Source organism: Triturus cristatus, chromosome 6 (genome assembly GCF_964204655.1).
Source record: "Triturus cristatus chromosome 6, aTriCri1.1, whole genome shotgun sequence".
Taxonomy (NCBI): Eukaryota; Metazoa; Chordata; class Amphibia; order Caudata; family Salamandridae; genus Triturus; species Triturus cristatus.
In genome coordinates, this window is record NC_140589.1 from 100,831,734 (window position 1) to 100,850,788 (window position 19,055).

At 43.4% G+C, this 19,055-nt stretch overlaps 18 non-coding genes across 18 annotated transcripts; all 18 read right to left on the reverse strand.

The window, feature by feature from the left end:
• Positions 1 to 999: 999 nt before the first annotated feature.
• On the reverse strand, positions 1,000 to 1,082 carry TRNAL-CAG (transfer RNA leucine (anticodon CAG)). Its single transcript has one exon. It is a non-coding gene; the product is annotated as a tRNA-Leu (tRNA).
• Positions 1,083 to 2,815: 1,733 nt separating this feature from the next.
• On the reverse strand, positions 2,816 to 2,898 carry TRNAL-AAG (transfer RNA leucine (anticodon AAG)). Its single transcript has one exon. It is a non-coding gene; the product is annotated as a tRNA-Leu (tRNA).
• Positions 2,899 to 3,084: 186 nt separating this feature from the next.
• Positions 3,085 to 3,167, reverse strand: TRNAL-CAG (transfer RNA leucine (anticodon CAG)). The gene has a single exon. It is a non-coding gene; the product is annotated as a tRNA-Leu (tRNA).
• Positions 3,168 to 3,799: 632 nt separating this feature from the next.
• TRNAL-UAG (transfer RNA leucine (anticodon UAG)) lies at positions 3,800 to 3,882 on the reverse strand. Its single transcript has one exon. It is a non-coding gene; the product is annotated as a tRNA-Leu (tRNA).
• A 1,024-nt stretch (positions 3,883 to 4,906) lies between these two features.
• Positions 4,907 to 4,989, reverse strand: TRNAL-AAG (transfer RNA leucine (anticodon AAG)). The gene has a single exon. It is a non-coding gene; the product is annotated as a tRNA-Leu (tRNA).
• Positions 4,990 to 5,175: 186 nt separating this feature from the next.
• TRNAL-CAG (transfer RNA leucine (anticodon CAG)) lies at positions 5,176 to 5,258 on the reverse strand. The gene has a single exon. It is a non-coding gene; the product is annotated as a tRNA-Leu (tRNA).
• A 2,009-nt stretch (positions 5,259 to 7,267) lies between these two features.
• On the reverse strand, positions 7,268 to 7,350 carry TRNAL-CAG (transfer RNA leucine (anticodon CAG)). Its single transcript has one exon. It is a non-coding gene; the product is annotated as a tRNA-Leu (tRNA).
• Positions 7,351 to 7,982: 632 nt separating this feature from the next.
• Positions 7,983 to 8,065, reverse strand: TRNAL-UAG (transfer RNA leucine (anticodon UAG)). The gene has a single exon. It is a non-coding gene; the product is annotated as a tRNA-Leu (tRNA).
• A 1,293-nt stretch (positions 8,066 to 9,358) lies between these two features.
• TRNAL-CAG (transfer RNA leucine (anticodon CAG)) lies at positions 9,359 to 9,441 on the reverse strand. Its single transcript has one exon. It is a non-coding gene; the product is annotated as a tRNA-Leu (tRNA).
• A 1,733-nt stretch (positions 9,442 to 11,174) lies between these two features.
• On the reverse strand, positions 11,175 to 11,257 carry TRNAL-AAG (transfer RNA leucine (anticodon AAG)). The gene has a single exon. It is a non-coding gene; the product is annotated as a tRNA-Leu (tRNA).
• Positions 11,258 to 11,443: 186 nt separating this feature from the next.
• TRNAL-CAG (transfer RNA leucine (anticodon CAG)) lies at positions 11,444 to 11,526 on the reverse strand. Its single transcript has one exon. It is a non-coding gene; the product is annotated as a tRNA-Leu (tRNA).
• A 632-nt stretch (positions 11,527 to 12,158) lies between these two features.
• Positions 12,159 to 12,241, reverse strand: TRNAL-UAG (transfer RNA leucine (anticodon UAG)). The gene has a single exon. It is a non-coding gene; the product is annotated as a tRNA-Leu (tRNA).
• A 1,024-nt stretch (positions 12,242 to 13,265) lies between these two features.
• Positions 13,266 to 13,348, reverse strand: TRNAL-AAG (transfer RNA leucine (anticodon AAG)). Its single transcript has one exon. It is a non-coding gene; the product is annotated as a tRNA-Leu (tRNA).
• Positions 13,349 to 13,534: 186 nt separating this feature from the next.
• Positions 13,535 to 13,617, reverse strand: TRNAL-CAG (transfer RNA leucine (anticodon CAG)). Its single transcript has one exon. It is a non-coding gene; the product is annotated as a tRNA-Leu (tRNA).
• Positions 13,618 to 15,626: 2,009 nt separating this feature from the next.
• Positions 15,627 to 15,709, reverse strand: TRNAL-CAG (transfer RNA leucine (anticodon CAG)). Its single transcript has one exon. It is a non-coding gene; the product is annotated as a tRNA-Leu (tRNA).
• Positions 15,710 to 16,341: 632 nt separating this feature from the next.
• Positions 16,342 to 16,424, reverse strand: TRNAL-UAG (transfer RNA leucine (anticodon UAG)). Its single transcript has one exon. It is a non-coding gene; the product is annotated as a tRNA-Leu (tRNA).
• A 1,293-nt stretch (positions 16,425 to 17,717) lies between these two features.
• Positions 17,718 to 17,800, reverse strand: TRNAL-CAG (transfer RNA leucine (anticodon CAG)). Its single transcript has one exon. It is a non-coding gene; the product is annotated as a tRNA-Leu (tRNA).
• Positions 17,801 to 18,432: 632 nt separating this feature from the next.
• TRNAL-UAG (transfer RNA leucine (anticodon UAG)) lies at positions 18,433 to 18,515 on the reverse strand. Its single transcript has one exon. It is a non-coding gene; the product is annotated as a tRNA-Leu (tRNA).
• Between the last annotated feature and the right edge of the window lie 540 nt (positions 18,516 to 19,055).

Sequence of the window (19,055 nt, forward strand, 5' to 3'; positions counted from 1 at the left end):
TGGGGCAGTTTATGCAAATTTATGCTGCCAATGTACCTTGCAGATTCATGCAGGATTTCTAGATCCTTGCTGGATACAAGAGAGTAGGCCTTGTTCCAGATAAACTATCCCTAGCAGGGAAAGTCTGAGCACAGGCACTCTTTTGCTCTTTAGCCCCTGGCCTGGGACTCACCCTCACTTGCTGAGGCGTGAAATTCTGCATACCAACTTTGCACAGAAGGTATGTTTGTGGTTGTTTGGGGATGGGTGGGAGGTCAAGAGCAGGGAAAAGCAGGTCTCCTTCACTACTAGACTCCTCTTCTATGCATCCCTGCCATTCACTCACTCTGTCTTTGTTTCATTCTCTTCTTCCACAACACTCCTTCTCACTCACTCGCTCTATCACTTGTATTTTTGCCCTTGCTCTGCATTCTATAGTGGAAACATCTCTTGAATGAAGCATCTGAAAATGACGTGACATAAAATTTAAAACCTCCTTATTGGAAACCTAAAACATCACAAGACTTAATGTAACCCATTTCTTTCATAAAAAAGATTTTTAAAGTACCCCACAAAAGAAATATAAAACACCACGAGTGCTAGAAGAATATTACATTAACGTTAAAGATAGAATAGGGCAAATGCATTTGCAGTTGAAACTGAAGTTTGGTACTTATTCAGATATTATTTACATTGCCAATTTTTAGCTGAGATTCTAAAGGAACTGAGAGAGAAAATGGAATTCAAGTTTTGTCAGAAGTTGGATTTGAACCCACGCCTCCAGGAGAGACTGCGGCCTTAACGCATCGCCTTAGACCACTGGGCCATCCTGACTGCATGCTGCTTTTTCATCTAAAGGGTGAGAAATATATTAGGAACCAAAAAATGCACAGAGCTTAGGCCAATAGTGGCTAGAGCAAGAAAAAAACTCACTGCACTCTTCCAAGAAGACAATCCTATAAGCCACTGCGAGGTAAATGATCATATTTCTCAAGAAAAAAAGTAGAGTAAACACAGTACTGTCAGAAGTGGGATTTGAACCCACGCCTCCAGAGGAGACTGCGACCTGAACGCAGCGCCTTAGACCACTCGGCCATCCTGACTTGCTTTCCCAGCATCTTCCAGAGGCCAGACAGCCATGCAGGTGAGGTACTGAAAAGGAATGCCCTCAATTTATTTATCCTATTATATGTACTTCCAACAGATCTTTGAACAATCTGTACAGAGCAGGACCTATGGAGAACTCTTTAGAACTTTGAGGCAAACAAAGAGAAAGTGCTATTCACCAGCCACTTGAACGGCTCAAAGCTGCTTTGAAATTGAGACAATAGCCACCTCTTGGCTGGCTAAAGCAATTTCAACAAGGGATCTCAAAGTCACAACATAGGGTGGAGTATGCAAATTTAAGCAGCCCCTGATCAAAGCCCTGAGGAAATTGCTGTAAGTGTGCTGGAGTCCAGTTGTCTACCAGATGCATGGCATTCTTCCAAATTTGCAGGGCCCGTCTGGCCAGGGCATACAAGAGCATGACTCTTCCAGATGACCTCTTACATGGGTCCTATGCTCATTTGGTAAGGATTGCGCTTTGTCAGCAAGACGTTATAGAACCTAAATATATGAGAAACCCCATCTCTCTTGACAAGAGGAGAACGGAATAACGTGCCAGGTGAAGACCAACAGATGCAACTTCCATCAGATGTTAACCTGATAAAGGAGATTAAATCTCCAAAATGCATGTCAGAAGTGGGATTCGAACCCACGCCTCCAAAGGAGACAGTGGCCTAAACACAGCAACTTAGACCTCTCGGCCATCCTGACAGTATAGGCTTTTAAGAAATGAATAAAAGTTACTCAGAAACGTCTACCTCCATGCAAGCCTGAAATAATTTAAACCTTCAAACACAAGGTGCAACTTTATGCACAGGACAATAAACACAGAAGAACACATACGAAATCACTTTATTTCACAGGTATACAGTTTTCATGCTTTTAGAACACCACATACCTCTCACCAGCTATTTAGGGTCCTGTATCCGACTCACAACATTTCCTTGCCTGCGACCTCTCTCTCTACACAAACAACTACAGCACAGGAAGTAGGAAGGCAATAGGTGGGGCAGTTTATGCAAATTTATGCTGCCAATGTGCCTTGCAGATTCATGCAGGATTTCTAGATCCTTGCTGGATACAAGAGAGTAGGCCTTGTTCCAGATAAACTATCCCTAGCAGGGAAAGTCTGAGCACAGGCACTCTTTTGCTCTTTAGCCCCTGGCCTGGGACTCACCCTCACTTGCTGAGGCGTGAAATTCTGCATACCAACTTTGCACAGAAGGTATGTTTGTGGTTGTTTGGGGATGGGTGGGAGGTCAAGAGCAGGGAAAAGCAGGTCTCCTTCACTACTAGACTCCTCTTCTATGCCTCCCTGCCATTCACTCACTCTGTCTTTGTTTCATTCTCTCCTTCCACAACACTCCTTCTCACTCACTCGCTCTATCACTTGTATTTTTGCCCTTGCTCTGCATTCTATAGTGGAAACATCTCTTGAATGAAGCATCTGAAAATGACGTGACATAAAATTTAAAACCTCCTTATTGGAAACCTAAAACATCACAAGACTTAATGTAACCCATTTCTTTCATAAAAAAGATTTTTAAAGTACCCCACAAAAGAAATATAAAACACCACGAGTGCTAGAAGAATATTACATTAACGTTAAAGATAGAATAGGGCAAATGCATTTGAGACTGAAGTTTGGTACTTATTCAGATATTATTTACATTGCCAATTTTTAGCTGAGATTCTAAAGGAACTGAGAGAGAAAATGGAATTCAAGTTTTGTCAGAAGTGGGATTCGAACCCACGCCTCCATGAGAGACTGCGGCCTTAACGCAGCGCCTTAGACCACTCGGCCATCCTGACCCCATGCTGCTTTTTCATCTAAAGTGTGAGAAAGATATTAGGAACCAAAAAATGCACAGAGCTTAGGCCAATAGTGGCTAGAGCAAGAAAAAAACTCACTGCACTCTTCCAAGAAGACAATCCTATAAGCCACTGCGAGGGAAATTATCATATTTCTCAAGAAAAAAAGTAGAGTAAACACAGGACTGTCAGAAGTGGGATTTGAACCCACGCCTCCAGAGGAGACTGCGACCTGAACGCAGCGCCTTAGACCACTCGGCCATCCGGACTTGCTTTCCCAGCATCTACCAGAGGCCAAACAGCCATGCAGGTGAGGTACTGAAAAGGAATGCCCTCAATTTACTTATCCTATTATATGCACTTCCAACAGATCTTTGAACAATCTGTACAGAGCAGGACCTATGGAGAACTCTTTAGAACTTTGAGGCGAACAAAGAGAAAGTGCTATTCACCAGCCACTTGAACGGCTCAAAGCTGCTTTGAAATTGAGACAATAGCCACCTCTTGGCTGGCTAAAGCAATTTTAACAAAGGATCTCAAAGTCACAACATAGGGTGGAGTATGCAAATTTAAGCAGCCCCTGATCAAAGCCCTAAGGAAATTGCTGTAAGTGTGCTGGAGTCCAGTTGTCTACCAGATGCATGGCATTCTTCCAAATTTGCAGGGCCCGTCTGGCCAGGGCATACAAGAGCATGACTCTTCCAGATGACCTCTTACATGGGTCCTATGCTCATTTGGTAAGGATTGCGCTTTGTCAGCAAGACGTTATAGAACCTAAATATATGAGAAACCCCATCTCTCTTGACAAGAGGAGAACGGAATAATGTGCCAGGTGAAGACCAACAGATGCAACTTCCATCAGATGTTAACCTGATAAAGGAGATTAAATCTCCAAAAGGCATGCCAGAAGTGGGATTCGAACCCACGCCTCCAAAGGAGACTGTGGCCTAAACACAGCACCTTAGACCTCTCGGCCATCCTGACAGTATAAGCTTTTAAGAAATGAATAAAAGTTACTCAGAAACGTCTACCTCCATGCAAGCCTGAAATAATTTAAACCTTCAAACACAAGGTGCAACTTTATGCACAGGACAATAAACACAGAAGAACACATACGAAAGCACTTTATTTCACAGGTATACAGTTTTCATGCTTTTAGAACACCACATACCTCTCACCAGCTATTTAGGGTCCTGTATCCGACTCACAACATTTCCTTGCCTGCGACCTCTCTCTCTACACAAACAACTACAGCACAGGAAGTAGGAAGGCAATAGGTGGGGCAGTTTATGCAAATTTATGCTGCCAATGTACCTTGCAGATTCATGCAGGATTTCTAGATCCTTGCTGGATACAAGAGAGTAGGCCTTGTTCCAGATAAACTATCCCTAGCAGGGAAAGTCTGAGCACAGGCACTCTTTTGCTCTTTAGCCCCTGGCCTGGGACTCACCCTCACTTGCTGAGGCGTGAAATTCTGCATACCAACTTTGCACAGAAGGTATGTTTGTGGTTGTTTGGGGATGGGTGGGAGGTCAAGAGCAGGGAAAAGCAGGTCTCCTTCACTACTAGACTCCTCTTCTATGCATCCCTGCCATTCACTCACTCTGTCTTTGTTTCATTCTCTTCTTCCACAACACTCCTTCTCACTCACTCGCTCTATCACTTGTATTTTTGCCCTTGCTCTGCATTCTATAGTGGAAACATCTCTTGAAAGAAGCATCTGAAAATGACGTGACATAAAATTTAAAACCTCCTTATTGGAAACCTAAAACATCACAAGACTTAATGTAACCCATTTCTTTCATAAAAAAGATTTTTAAAGTACCCCACAAAAGAAATATAAAACACCACGAGTGCTAGAAGAATATTACATTAACGTTAAAGATAGAATAGGGCTAATGCATTTGCAGTTGAAACTGAAGTTTGGTACTTATTCAGATATTATTTACATTGCCAATTTTTAGCTGAGATTCTAAAGGAACTGAGAGAGAAAATGGAATTCAAGTTTTGTCAGAAGCGGGATTCGAACCCACGCCTCCATGAGAGACTGCGGCCTTAACGCAGCGCCTTAGACCACTCGGCCATCCTGACCCCATGCTGCTTTTTCATCTAAAGGGTGAGAAAGATATTAGGAACCAAAAAATGCACAGAGCTTAGGCCAATAGTGGCTAGAGCAAGAAAAAAACTCACTGCACTCTTCCAAGAAGACAATCCTATAAGCCACTGCGAGGGAAATGATCATATTTCTCAAGAAAAAAAGTAGAGTAAACACAGGACTGTCAGAAGTGGGATTTGAACCCACGCCTCCAGAGGAGACTGCGACCTGAACGCAGCGCCTTAGACCACTCGGCCATCCTGACTTGCTTTCCCAGCATCTTCCAGAGGCCAGACAGCCATGCAGGTGAGGTAGTGAAAAGGAATGCCCTCAATTTATTTATCCTATTATATGCACTTCCAACAGATCTTTGAACAATCTGTACAGAGCAGGACCTATGGAGAACTCTTTAGAACTTTGAGGCGAACAAAGAGAAAGTGCTATTCACCAGCCACTTGAACGGCTCAAAGCTGCTTTGAAATTGAGACAATAGCCACCTCTTGGCTGGCTAAAGCAATTTCAACAAGGGATCTCAAAGTCACAACATAGGGTGGAGTATGCAAATTTAAGCAGCCCCTGATCAAAGCCCTAAGGAAATTGCTGTAAGTGTGCTGGAGTCCAGTTGTCTACCAGATGCATGGCATTCTTCCAAATTTGCAGGGCCCGTCTGGCCAGGGCATACAAGAGCATGACTCTTCCAGATGACCTCTTACATGGGTCCTATGCTCATTTGGTAAGGATTGCGCTTTGTCAGCAAGACGTTATAGAACCTAAATATATGAGAAACCCCATCTCTCTTGACAAGAGGAGAACGGAATAACGTGCCAGGTGAAGACCAACAGATGCAACTTCCATCAGATGTTAACCTGATAAAGGAGATTAAATCTCCAAAAGGCATGTCAGAAGTTGGATTCGAACCCACGCCTCCAAAGGAGACTGTGGCCTAAACACAGCACCTTAGACCTCTCGGCCATCCTGACAGTATAGGCTTTTAAGAAATGAATAAAAGTTACTCAGAAACGTCTACCTCCATGCAAGCCTGAAATAATTTAAACCTTCAAACACAAGGTGCAACTTTATGCACAGGACAATAAACACAGAAGAACACATACGAAAGCACTTTATTTCACAGGTATACAGTTTTCATGCTTTTAGAACACCACATACCTCTCACCAGCTATTTAAGGTCCTGTATCCGACTCACAACATTTCCTTGCCTGCGACCTCTCTCTCTACACAAACAACTACAGCACAGGAAGTAGGAAGGCAATAGGTGGGGCAGTTTATGCAAATTTATGCTGCCAATGTGCCTTGCAGATTCATGCAGGATTTCTAGATCCTTGCTGGATACAAGAGAGTAGGCCGTGTTCCAGATAAACTATCCCTAGCAGGGAAAGTCTGAGCACAGGCACTCTTTTGCTCTTTAGCCCCTGGCCTGGGACTCACCCTCACTTGCTGAGGCGTGAAATTCTGCATACCAACTTTGCACAGAAGGTATGTTTGTGGTTGTTTGGGGGATGGGTGGGAGGTCAAGAGCAGGGAAAAGCAGGTCTCCTTCACTACTAGACTCCTCTTCTATGCCTCCCTGCCGTTCACTCACTCTGTCTTTGTTTCATTCTCTCCTTCCACAACACTCCTTCTCACTCACTCGCTCTATCACTTGTATTTTTGCCCTTGCTCTGCATTCTATAGTGGAAACATCTCTTGAATGAAGCATCTGAAAATGACGTGACATAAAATTTAAAACCTCCTTATTGGAAACCTAAAACATCACAAGACTTAATGTAACCCATTTCTTTCATAAAAAAGATTTTTAAAGTACCCCACAAAAGAAATATAAAACACCACGAGTGCTAGAAGAATATTACATTAATGTTAAAGATAGAATAGGGCAAATGCATTTGCAGTTGAAACTGAAGTTTGGTACTTATTCAGATATTATTTACATTGCCAATTTTTAGCTGAGATTCTAAAGGAACTGAGAGAGAAAATGGAATTCAAGTTTTGTCAGAAGCGGGATTCGAACCCACGCCTCCATGAGAGACTGCGGCATTAACGCAGCGCCTTAGACCACTCGGCCATCCTGACCCCATGCTGCTTTTTCATCTAAAGGGTGAGAAAGATATTAGGAACCAAAAAATGCACAGAGCTTAGGCCAATAGTGGCTAGAGCAAGAAAAAAACTCACTGCACTCTTCCAAGAAGACAATCCTATAAGCCACTGCGAGGGAAATGATCATATTTCTCAAGAAAAAAAGTAGAGTAAACACAGGACTGTCAGAAGTGGGATTTGAACCCACGCCTCCAGAGGAGACTGCGACCTGAACGCAGCGCCTTAGACCACTCGGCCATCCTGACTTGCTTTCCCAGCATCTTCCAGAGGCCAGACAGCCATGCAGGTGAGGTAGTGAAAAGGAATGCCCTCAATTTATTTATCCTATTATATGCACTTCCAACAGATCTTTGAACAATCTGTACAGAGCAGGACCTATGGAGAACTCTTTAGAACTTTGAGGCGAACAAAGAGAAAGTGCTATTCACCAGCCACTTGAACGGCTCAAAGCTGCTTTGAAATTGAGACAATAGCCACCTCTTGGCTGGCTAAAGCAATTTCAACAAGGGATCTCAAAGTCACAACATAGGGTGGAGTATGCAAATTTAAGCAGCCGCTGATCAAAGCCCTAAGGAAATTGCTGTAAGTGTGCTGGAGTCCAGTTGTCTACCAGATGCATGGCATTCTTCCAAATTTGCAGGGCCCGTCTGGCCAGGGCATACAAGAGCATGACTCTTCCAGATGACCTCTTACATGGGTCCTATGCTCATTTGGTAAGGATTGCGCTTTGTCAGCAAGACGTTATAGAACCTAAATATATGAGAAACCCCATCTCTCTTGACAAGAGGAGAACGGAATAACGTGCCAGGTGAAGACCAACAGATGCAACTTCCATCAGATGTTAACCTGATAAAGGAGATTAAATCTCCAAAAGGCATGTCAGAAGTGGGATTCGAACCCACGCCTCCAAAGGAGACTGTGGCCTAAACACAGCACCTTAGACCTCTCGGCCATCCTGACAGTATAGGCTTTTAAGAAATGAATAAAAGTTACTCAGAAACGTCTACCTCCATGCAAGCCTGAAATAATTTAAACCTTCAAACACAAGGTGCAACTTTATGCACAGGACAATAAACACAGAAGAACGCATACGAAAGCACTTTATTTCACAGGTATACAGTTTTCATGCTTTTAGAACACCACATACCTCTCACCAGCTATTTAAGGTCCTGTATCCGACTCACAACATTTCCTTGCCTGCGACCTCTCTCTCTACACAAACAACTACAGCACAGGAAGTAGGAAGGCAATAGGTGGGGCAGTTTATGCAAATTTATGCTGCCAATGTACCTTGCAGATTCATGCAGGATTTCTAGATCCTTGCTGGATACAAGAGAGTAGGCCTTGTTCCAGATAAACTATCCCTAGCAGGGAAAGTCTGAGCACAGGCACTCTTTTGCTCTTTAGCCCCTGGCCTGGGACTCACCCTCACTTGCTGAGGCGTGAAATTCTGCATACCAACTTTGCACAGAAGGTATGTTTGTGGTTGTTTGGGGATGGGTGGGAGGTCAAGAGCAGGGAAAAGCAGGTCTCCTTCACTACTAGACTCCTCTTCTATGCATCCCTGCCATTCACTCACTCTGTCTTTGTTTCATTCTCTTCTTCCACAACACTCCTTCTCACTCACTCGCTCTATCACTTGTATTTTTGCCCTTGCTCTGCATTCTATAGTGGAAACATCTCTTGAATGAAGCATCTGAAAATGACGTGACATAAAATTTAAAACCTCCTTATTGGAAACCTAAAACATCACAAGACTTAATGTAACCCATTTCTTTCATAAAAAAGATTTTTAAAGTACCCCACAAAAGAAATATAAAACACCACGAGTGCTAGAAGAATATTACATTAACGTTAAAGATAGAATAGGGCAAATGCATTTGCAGTTGAAACTGAAGTTTGGTACTTATTCAGATATTATTTACATTGCCAATTTTTAGCTGAGATTCTAAAGGAACTGAGAGAGAAAATGGAATTCAAGTTTTGTCAGAAGTTGGATTTGAACCCACGCCTCCAGGAGAGACTGCGGCCTTAACGCATCGCCTTAGACCACTGGGCCATCCTGACTGCATGCTGCTTTTTCATCTAAAGGGTGAGAAATATATTAGGAACCAAAAAATGCACAGAGCTTAGGCCAATAGTGGCTAGAGCAAGAAAAAAACTCACTGCACTCTTCCAAGAAGACAATCCTATAAGCCACTGCGAGGTAAATGATCATATTTCTCAAGAAAAAAAGTAGAGTAAACACAGTACTGTCAGAAGTGGGATTTGAACCCACGCCTCCAGAGGAGACTGCGACCTGAACGCAGCGCCTTAGACCACTCGGCCATCCTGACTTGCTTTCCCAGCATCTTCCAGAGGCCAGACAGCCATGCAGGTGAGGTACTGAAAAGGAATGCCCTCAATTTATTTATCCTATTATATGCACTTCCAACAGATCTTTGAACAATCTGTACAGAGCAGGACCTATGGAGAACTCTTTAGAACTTTGAGGCAAACAAAGAGAAAGTGCTATTCACCAGCCACTTGAACGGCTCAAAGCTGCTTTGAAATTGAGACAATAGCCACCTCTTGGCTGGCTAAAGCAATTTCAACAAGGGATCTCAAAGTCACAACATAGGGTGGAGTATGCAAATTTAAGCAGCCCCTGATCAAAGCCCTGAGGAAATTGCTGTAAGTGTGCTGGAGTCCAGTTGTCTACCAGATGCATGGCATTCTTCCAAATTTGCAGGGCCCGTCTGGCCAGGGCATACAAGAGCATGACTCTTCCAGATGACCTCTTACATGGGTCCTATGCTCATTTGGTAAGGATTGCGCTTTGTCAGCAAGACGTTATAGAACCTAAATATATGAGAAACCCCATCTCTCTTGACAAGAGGAGAACGGAATAACGTGCCAGGTGAAGACCAACAGATGCAACTTCCATCAGATGTTAACCTGATAAAGGAGATTAAATCTCCAAAATGCATGTCAGAAGTGGGATTCGAACCCACGCCTCCAAAGGAGACAGTGGCCTAAACACAGCAACTTAGACCTCTCGGCCATCCTGACAGTATAGGCTTTTAAGAAATGAATAAAAGTTACTCAGAAACGTCTACCTCCATGCAAGCCTGAAATAATTTAAACCTTCAAACACAAGGTGCAACTTTATGCACAGGACAATAAACACAGAAGAACACATACGAAATCACTTTATTTCACAGGTATACAGTTTTCATGCTTTTAGAACACCACATACCTCTCACCAGCTATTTAGGGTCCTGTATCCGACTCACAACATTTCCTTGCCTGCGACCTCTCTCTCTACACAAACAACTACAGCACAGGAAGTAGGAAGGCAATAGGTGGGGCAGTTTATGCAAATTTATGCTGCCAATGTGCCTTGCAGATTCATGCAGGATTTCTAGATCCTTGCTGGATACAAGAGAGTAGGCCTTGTTCCAGATAAACTATCCCTAGCAGGGAAAGTCTGAGCACAGGCACTCTTTTGCTCTTTAGCCCCTGGCCTGGGACTCACCCTCACTTGCTGAGGCGTGAAATTCTGCATACCAACTTTGCACAGAAGGTATGTTTGTGGTTGTTTGGGGATGGGTGGGAGGTCAAGAGCAGGGAAAAGCAGGTCTCCTTCACTACTAGACTCCTCTTCTATGCCTCCCTGCCATTCACTCACTCTGTCTTTGTTTCATTCTCTCCTTCCACAACACTCCTTCTCACTCACTCGCTCTATCACTTGTATTTTTGCCCTTGCTCTGCATTCTATAGTGGAAACATCTCTTGAATGAAGCATCTGAAAATGACGTGACATAAAATTTAAAACCTCCTTATTGGAAACCTAAAACATCACAAGACTTAATGTAACCCATTTCTTTCATAAAAAAGATTTTTAAAGTACCCCACAAAAGAAATATAAAACACCACGAGTGCTAGAAGAATATTACATTAACGTTAAAGATAGAATAGGGCAAATGCATTTGAGACTGAAGTTTGGTACTTATTCAGATATTATTTACATTGCCAATTTTTAGCTGAGATTCTAAAGGAACTGAGAGAGAAAATGGAATTCAAGTTTTGTCAGAAGTGGGATTCGAACCCACGCCTCCATGAGAGACTGCGGCCTTAACGCAGCGCCTTAGACCACTCGGCCATCCTGACCCCATGCTGCTTTTTCATCTAAAGTGTGAGAAAGATATTAGGAACCAAAAAATGCACAGAGCTTAGGCCAATAGTGGCTAGAGCAAGAAAAAAACTCACTGCACTCTTCCAAGAAGACAATCCTATAAGCCACTGCGAGGGAAATTATCATATTTCTCAAGAAAAAAAGTAGAGTAAACACAGGACTGTCAGAAGTGGGATTTGAACCCACGCCTCCAGAGGAGACTGCGACCTGAACGCAGCGCCTTAGACCACTCGGCCATCCGGACTTGCTTTCCCAGCATCTACCAGAGGCCAAACAGCCATGCAGGTGAGGTACTGAAAAGGAATGCCCTCAATTTACTTATCCTATTATATGCACTTCCAACAGATCTTTGAACAATCTGTACAGAGCAGGACCTATGGAGAACTCTTTAGAACTTTGAGGCGAACAAAGAGAAAGTGCTATTCACCAGCCACTTGAACGGCTCAAAGCTGCTTTGAAATTGAGACAATAGCCACCTCTTGGCTGGCTAAAGCAATTTTAACAAAGGATCTCAAAGTCACAACATAGGGTGGAGTATGCAAATTTAAGCAGCCCCTGATCAAAGCCCTAAGGAAATTGCTGTAAGTGTGCTGGAGTCCAGTTGTCTACCAGATGCATGGCATTCTTCCAAATTTGCAGGGCCCGTCTGGCCAGGGCATACAAGAGCATGACTCTTCCAGATGACCTCTTACATGGGTCCTATGCTCATTTGGTAAGGATTGCGCTTTGTCAGCAAGACGTTATAGAACCTAAATATATGAGAAACCCCATCTCTCTTGACAAGAGGAGAACGGAATAATGTGCCAGGTGAAGACCAACAGATGCAACTTCCATCAGATGTTAACCTGATAAAGGAGATTAAATCTCCAAAAGGCATGCCAGAAGTGGGATTCGAACCCACGCCTCCAAAGGAGACTGTGGCCTAAACACAGCACCTTAGACCTCTCGGCCATCCTGACAGTATAAGCTTTTAAGAAATGAATAAAAGTTACTCAGAAACGTCTACCTCCATGCAAGCCTGAAATAATTTAAACCTTCAAACACAAGGTGCAACTTTATGCACAGGACAATAAACACAGAAGAACACATACGAAAGCACTTTATTTCACAGGTATACAGTTTTCATGCTTTTAGAACACCACATACCTCTCACCAGCTATTTAGGGTCCTGTATCCGACTCACAACATTTCCTTGCCTGCGACCTCTCTCTCTACACAAACAACTACAGCACAGGAAGTAGGAAGGCAATAGGTGGGGCAGTTTATGCAAATTTATGCTGCCAATGTACCTTGCAGATTCATGCAGGATTTCTAGATCCTTGCTGGATACAAGAGAGTAGGCCTTGTTCCAGATAAACTATCCCTAGCAGGGAAAGTCTGAGCACAGGCACTCTTTTGCTCTTTAGCCCCTGGCCTGGGACTCACCCTCACTTGCTGAGGCGTGAAATTCTGCATACCAACTTTGCACAGAAGGTATGTTTGTGGTTGTTTGGGGATGGGTGGGAGGTCAAGAGCAGGGAAAAGCAGGTCTCCTTCACTACTAGACTCCTCTTCTATGCATCCCTGCCATTCACTCACTCTGTCTTTGTTTCATTCTCTTCTTCCACAACACTCCTTCTCACTCACTCGCTCTATCACTTGTATTTTTGCCCTTGCTCTGCATTCTATAGTGGAAACATCTCTTGAAAGAAGCATCTGAAAATGACGTGACATAAAATTTAAAACCTCCTTATTGGAAACCTAAAACATCACAAGACTTAATGTAACCCATTTCTTTCATAAAAAAGATTTTTAAAGTACCCCACAAAAGAAATATAAAACACCACGAGTGCTAGAAGAATATTACATTAACGTTAAAGATAGAATAGGGCTAATGCATTTGCAGTTGAAACTGAAGTTTGGTACTTATTCAGATATTATTTACATTGCCAATTTTTAGCTGAGATTCTAAAGGAACTGAGAGAGAAAATGGAATTCAAGTTTTGTCAGAAGCGGGATTCGAACCCACGCCTCCATGAGAGACTGCGGCCTTAACGCAGCGCCTTAGACCACTCGGCCATCCTGACCCCATGCTGCTTTTTCATCTAAAGGGTGAGAAAGATATTAGGAACCAAAAAATGCACAGAGCTTAGGCCAATAGTGGCTAGAGCAAGAAAAAAACTCACTGCACTCTTCCAAGAAGACAATCCTATAAGCCACTGCGAGGGAAATGATCATATTTCTCAAGAAAAAAAGTAGAGTAAACACAGGACTGTCAGAAGTGGGATTTGAACCCACGCCTCCAGAGGAGACTGCGACCTGAACGCAGCGCCTTAGACCACTCGGCCATCCTGACTTGCTTTCCCAGCATCTTCCAGAGGCCAGACAGCCATGCAGGTGAGGTAGTGAAAAGGAATGCCCTCAATTTATTTATCCTATTATATGCACTTCCAACAGATCTTTGAACAATCTGTACAGAGCAGGACCTATGGAGAACTCTTTAGAACTTTGAGGCGAACAAAGAGAAAGTGCTATTCACCAGCCACTTGAACGGCTCAAAGCTGCTTTGAAATTGAGACAATAGCCACCTCTTGGCTGGCTAAAGCAATTTCAACAAGGGATCTCAAAGTCACAACATAGGGTGGAGTATGCAAATTTAAGCAGCCCCTGATCAAAGCCCTAAGGAAATTGCTGTAAGTGTGCTGGAGTCCAGTTGTCTACCAGATGCATGGCATTCTTCCAAATTTGCAGGGCCCGTCTGGCCAGGGCATACAAGAGCATGACTCTTCCAGATGACCTCTTACATGGGTCCTATGCTCATTTGGTAAGGATTGCGCTTTGTCAGCAAGACGTTATAGAACCTAAATATATGAGAAACCCCATCTCTCTTGACAAGAGGAGAACGGAATAACGTGCCAGGTGAAGACCAACAGATGCAACTTCCATCAGATGTTAACCTGATAAAGGAGATTAAATCTCCAAAAGGCATGTCAGAAGTTGGATTCGAACCCACGCCTCCAAAGGAGACTGTGGCCTAAACACAGCACCTTAGACCTCTCGGCCATCCTGACAGTATAGGCTTTTAAGAAATGAATAAAAGTTACTCAGAAACGTCTACCTCCATGCAAGCCTGAAATAATTTAAACCTTCAAACACAAGGTGCAACTTTATGCACAGGACAATAAACACAGAAGAACACATACGAAAGCACTTTATTTCACAGGTATACAGTTTTCATGCTTTTAGAACACCACATACCTCTCACCAGCTATTTAAGGTCCTGTATCCGACTCACAACATTTCCTTGCCTGCGACCTCTCTCTCTACACAAACAACTACAGCACAGGAAGTAGGAAGGCAATAGGTGGGGCAGTTTATGCAAATTTATGCTGCCAATGTGCCTTGCAGATTCATGCAGGATTTCTAGATCCTTGCTGGATACAAGAGAGTAGGCCGTGTTCCAGATAAACTATCCCTAGCAGGGAAAGTCTGAGCACAGGCACTCTTTTGCTCTTTAGCCCCTGGCCTGGGACTCACCCTCACTTGCTGAGGCGTGAAATTCTGCATACCAACTTTGCACAGAAGGTATGTTTGTGGTTGTTTGGGGGATGGGTGGGAGGTCAAGAGCAGGGAAAAGCAGGTCTCCTTCACTACTAGACTCCTCTTCTATGCCTCCCTGCCGTTCACTCACTCTGTCTTTGTTTCATTCTCTCCTTCCACAACACTCCTTCTCACTCACTCGCTCTATCACTTGTATTTTTGCCCTTGCTCTGCATTCTATAGTGGAAACATCTCTTGAATGAAGCATCTGAAAATGACGTGACATAAAATTTAAAACCTCCTTATTGGAAACCTAAAACATCACAAGACTTAATGTAACCCATTTCTTTCATAAAAAAGATTTTTAAAGTACCCCACAAAAGAAATATAAAACACCACGAGTGCTAGAAGAATATTACATTAATGTTAAAGATAGAATAGGGCAAATGCATTTGCAGTTGAAACTGAAGTTTGGTACTTATTCAGATATTATTTACATTGCCAATTTTTAGCTGAGATTCTAAAGGAACTGAGAGAGAAAATGGAATTCAAGTTTTGTCAGAAGCGGGATTCGAACCCACGCCTCCATGAGAGACTGCGGCATTAACGCAGCGCCTTAGACCACTCGGCCATCCTGACCCCATGCTGCTTTTTCATCTAAAGGGTGAGAAAGATATTAGGAACCAAAAAATGTACAGAGCTTAGGCCAATAGTGGCTAGAGCAAGAAAAAAACTCACTGCACTCTTCCAAGAAGACAATCCTATAAGCCACTGCGAGGGAAATGATCATATTTCTCAAGAAAAAAAGTAGAGTAAACACAGGACTGTCAGAAGTGGGATTTGAACCCACGCCTCCAGAGGAGACTGCGACCTGAACGCAGCGCCTTAGACCACTCGGCCATCCTGACTTGCTTTCCCAGCATCTTCCAGAGGCCAAACAGCCATGCAGGTGAGGTACTGAAAAGGAATGCCCTCAATTTACTTATCCTATTATATGCACTTCCAACAGATCTTTGAACAATCTGTACAGAGCAGGACCTATGGAGAACTCTTTAGAACTTTGAGGCGAACAAAGAGAAAGTGCTATTCACCAGCCACTTGAACGGCTCAAAGCTGCTTTGAAATTGAGACAATAGCCACCTCTTGGCTGGCTAAAGCAATTTCAACAAGGGATCTCAAAGTCACAACATAGGGTGGAGTATGCAAATTTAAGCAGCCCCTGATCAAAGCCCTAAGGAAATTGCTGTAAGTGTGCTGGAGTCCAGTTGTCTACCAGATGCTTGGCATTCTTCCAAATTTGCAGGGCCCGTCTGGCCAGGGCATACAAGAGCATGACTCTTCCAGATGACCTCTTACATGGGTCCTATGCTCATTTGGTAAGGATTGCGCTTTGTCAGCAAGACGTTATAGAACCTAAATATATGAGAAACCCCATCTCTCTTGACAAGAGGAGAACGGAATAACGTGCCAGGTGAAGACCAACAGATGCAACTTCCATCAGATGTTAACCTGATAAAGGAGATTAAATCTCCAAAAGGCATGTCAGAAGTGGGATTCGAACCCACGCCTCCAAAGGAGACTGTGGCCTAAACACAGCACCTTAGACCTCTCGGCCATCCTGACAGTATAGGCTTTTAAGAAATGAATAAAAGTTACTCAGAAACGTCTACCTCCATGCAAGCCTGAAATAATTTAAACCTTCAAACACAAGGTGCAACTTTATGCACAGGACAATAAACACAGAAGAACACATATGAAAGCACTTTATTTCACAGGTATACAGTTTTCATGCTTTTAGAACACCACATACCTCTCACCAGCTATTTAGGGTCCTGTATCCGACTCACAACATTTCCTTGCCTGCGACCTCTCTCTCTACACAAACAACTACAGCACAGGAAGTAGGAAGGCAATAGGTGGGGCAGTTTATGCAAATTTATGCTGCCAATGTGCCTTGCAGATTCATGCAGGATTTCTAGATCCTTGCTGGATACAAGAGAGTAGGCCTTGTTCCAGATAAACTATCCCTAGCAGGGAAAGTCTGTGCACAGGCACTCTTTTGCTCTTTAGCCCCTGGCCTGGGACTCACCCTCACTTGCTGAGGCGTGAAATTCTACATACCAACTTTGCACAGAAGGTATGTTTGTGGTTGTTTGGGGATGGGTGGGAGGTCAAGAGCAGGGAAAAGCAGGTCTCCTTCACTACTAGACTCCTCTTCTATGCCTCCCTGCTATTCACTCACTCTGTCTTTGTTTCATTCTCTCCTTCCACAATACTCCTTCTCACTCACTCGCTCTATCACTTGTATTTTTGCCCTTGCACTGCATTCTATAGTGGAAACATCTCTTGAATGAAGCATCTGAAAATGACGTGACATAAAATTTAAAACCTCCTTATTGGAAACCTAAAACATCACAAGACTTAATGTAACCCATTTCTTTCATAAAAAAGATTTTTAAAGTACCCCACAAAAGAAATATAAAACACCACGAGTGCTAGAAGAATATTACATTAACGTTAAAGATAGAATAGGGCAAATGCATTTGCAGTTGAACCTGAAGTTTGGTACTTATTCAGATATTATTTACATTGCCAATTTTTAGCTGAGATTCTAAAGGAACTGAGAGAGAAAATGGAATTCAAGTTTTGTCAAAAGTGGGATTTGATCCCACGCCTCCAGGAGAGACTGCGGCCTTAACGCAGCGCCTTAGACGACTCGGCCATCCTGACCCCATGCTGCTTTTTCATCTAAAGGGTGAGAAAGATATTAGGAACCAAAAAATGCACAGAGCTTAGGCCAATAGTGGCTAGAGCAAGGAAAAAACTCACTGCACTCTTCCAAGAAGACAATCCTATAAGCCACTGCGAGGGAAATGATCATATTTCTCAAGAAAAAAAGTAGAGAAAACACAGGACTGTCAGAAGTGGGATTTGAACCCACGCCTCCAGAGGAGACTGCGACCTGAACGCAGCGCCTTAGACCACTCGGCCATCCTGACTTGCTTTCCCAGAATCTTCCAGAGGCCAGACAGCCATGCAGGTGAGGTACTGAAAAGGAATGCCCTCAATTTATTTATCCTATTATATGCACTTCCAACAGATCTTTGAACAATCTGTACAGAGCAGGACCTATGGAGAACTCTTTAGAACTTTGAGGCGAACAAAGAGAAAGTGCTATTCACCAGCCACTTGAACGGCTCAAAGCTGCTTTGAAATTGAGACAATAGCCACCTCTTGGCTGGCTAAAGCAATTTCAACAAGGGATCTCAAAGTCACAACATAGGGTGGAGTATGCAAATTTAAGCAGCCCCTGATCAAAGCCCTGAGGAAATTGCTGTAAGTGTGCTGGAGTCCAGTTGTCCACCAGATGAATGGCATTCTTCCAAATTTGCAGGGCCCGTCTGGCCAGGGCATACAAGAGCATGACTCTTCCAGATGACCTCTTACATGGGTCCTATGCTCATTTGGTAAGGATTGCGCTTTGTCAGCAAGACGTTATAGAACCTAAATATATGAGAAACCCCATCTCTCTTGACAAGAGGAGAACGGAATAACGTGCCAGGTGAAGACCAACAGATGCAACTTCCATCAGATGTTAACCTGATAAAGGAGATTAAATCTCCAAAAGGCATGTCAGAAGTGGGATTCGAACCCACGCCTCCAAAGGAGACTGTGGCCTAAACACAGCGCCTTAGACCTCTCGGCCATCCTGACAGTATAGGCTTTTAAGAAATGAATAAAAGTTACTCAGAAACGTCTACCTCCATGCAAGCCTGAAATAATTTAAACCTTCAAACACAAGGTGCAACTTTATGCACAGGACAATAAACACAGAAGAACACATACGAAAGCACTTTATTTCACAGGTATACAGTTTTCATGCTTTTAGAACACCACATACCTCTCACCAGCTATTTAGGGTCCTGTATCCGACTCACAACATTTCCTTGCCTGCGACCTCTCTCTCTACACAAACAACTACAGCACAGGAAGTAGGAAGGCAATAGGTGGGGCAGTTTATGCAAATTTATGCTGCCAATGTGCCTTGCAGATTCATGCAGGATTTCTAGATCCTTGCTGGATACAAGAGAGTAGGACTTGTTCCAGATAAACTATCCCTAGCAGGGAAAGTCTGAGCACAGGCACTCTTTTGCTCTTTAGCCCCTGGCCTGGGACTCACCCTCACTTGCTGAGGCGTGAAATTCTGCATACCAACTTTGCACAGAAGGTATGTTTGTGGTTGTTTGGGGATGG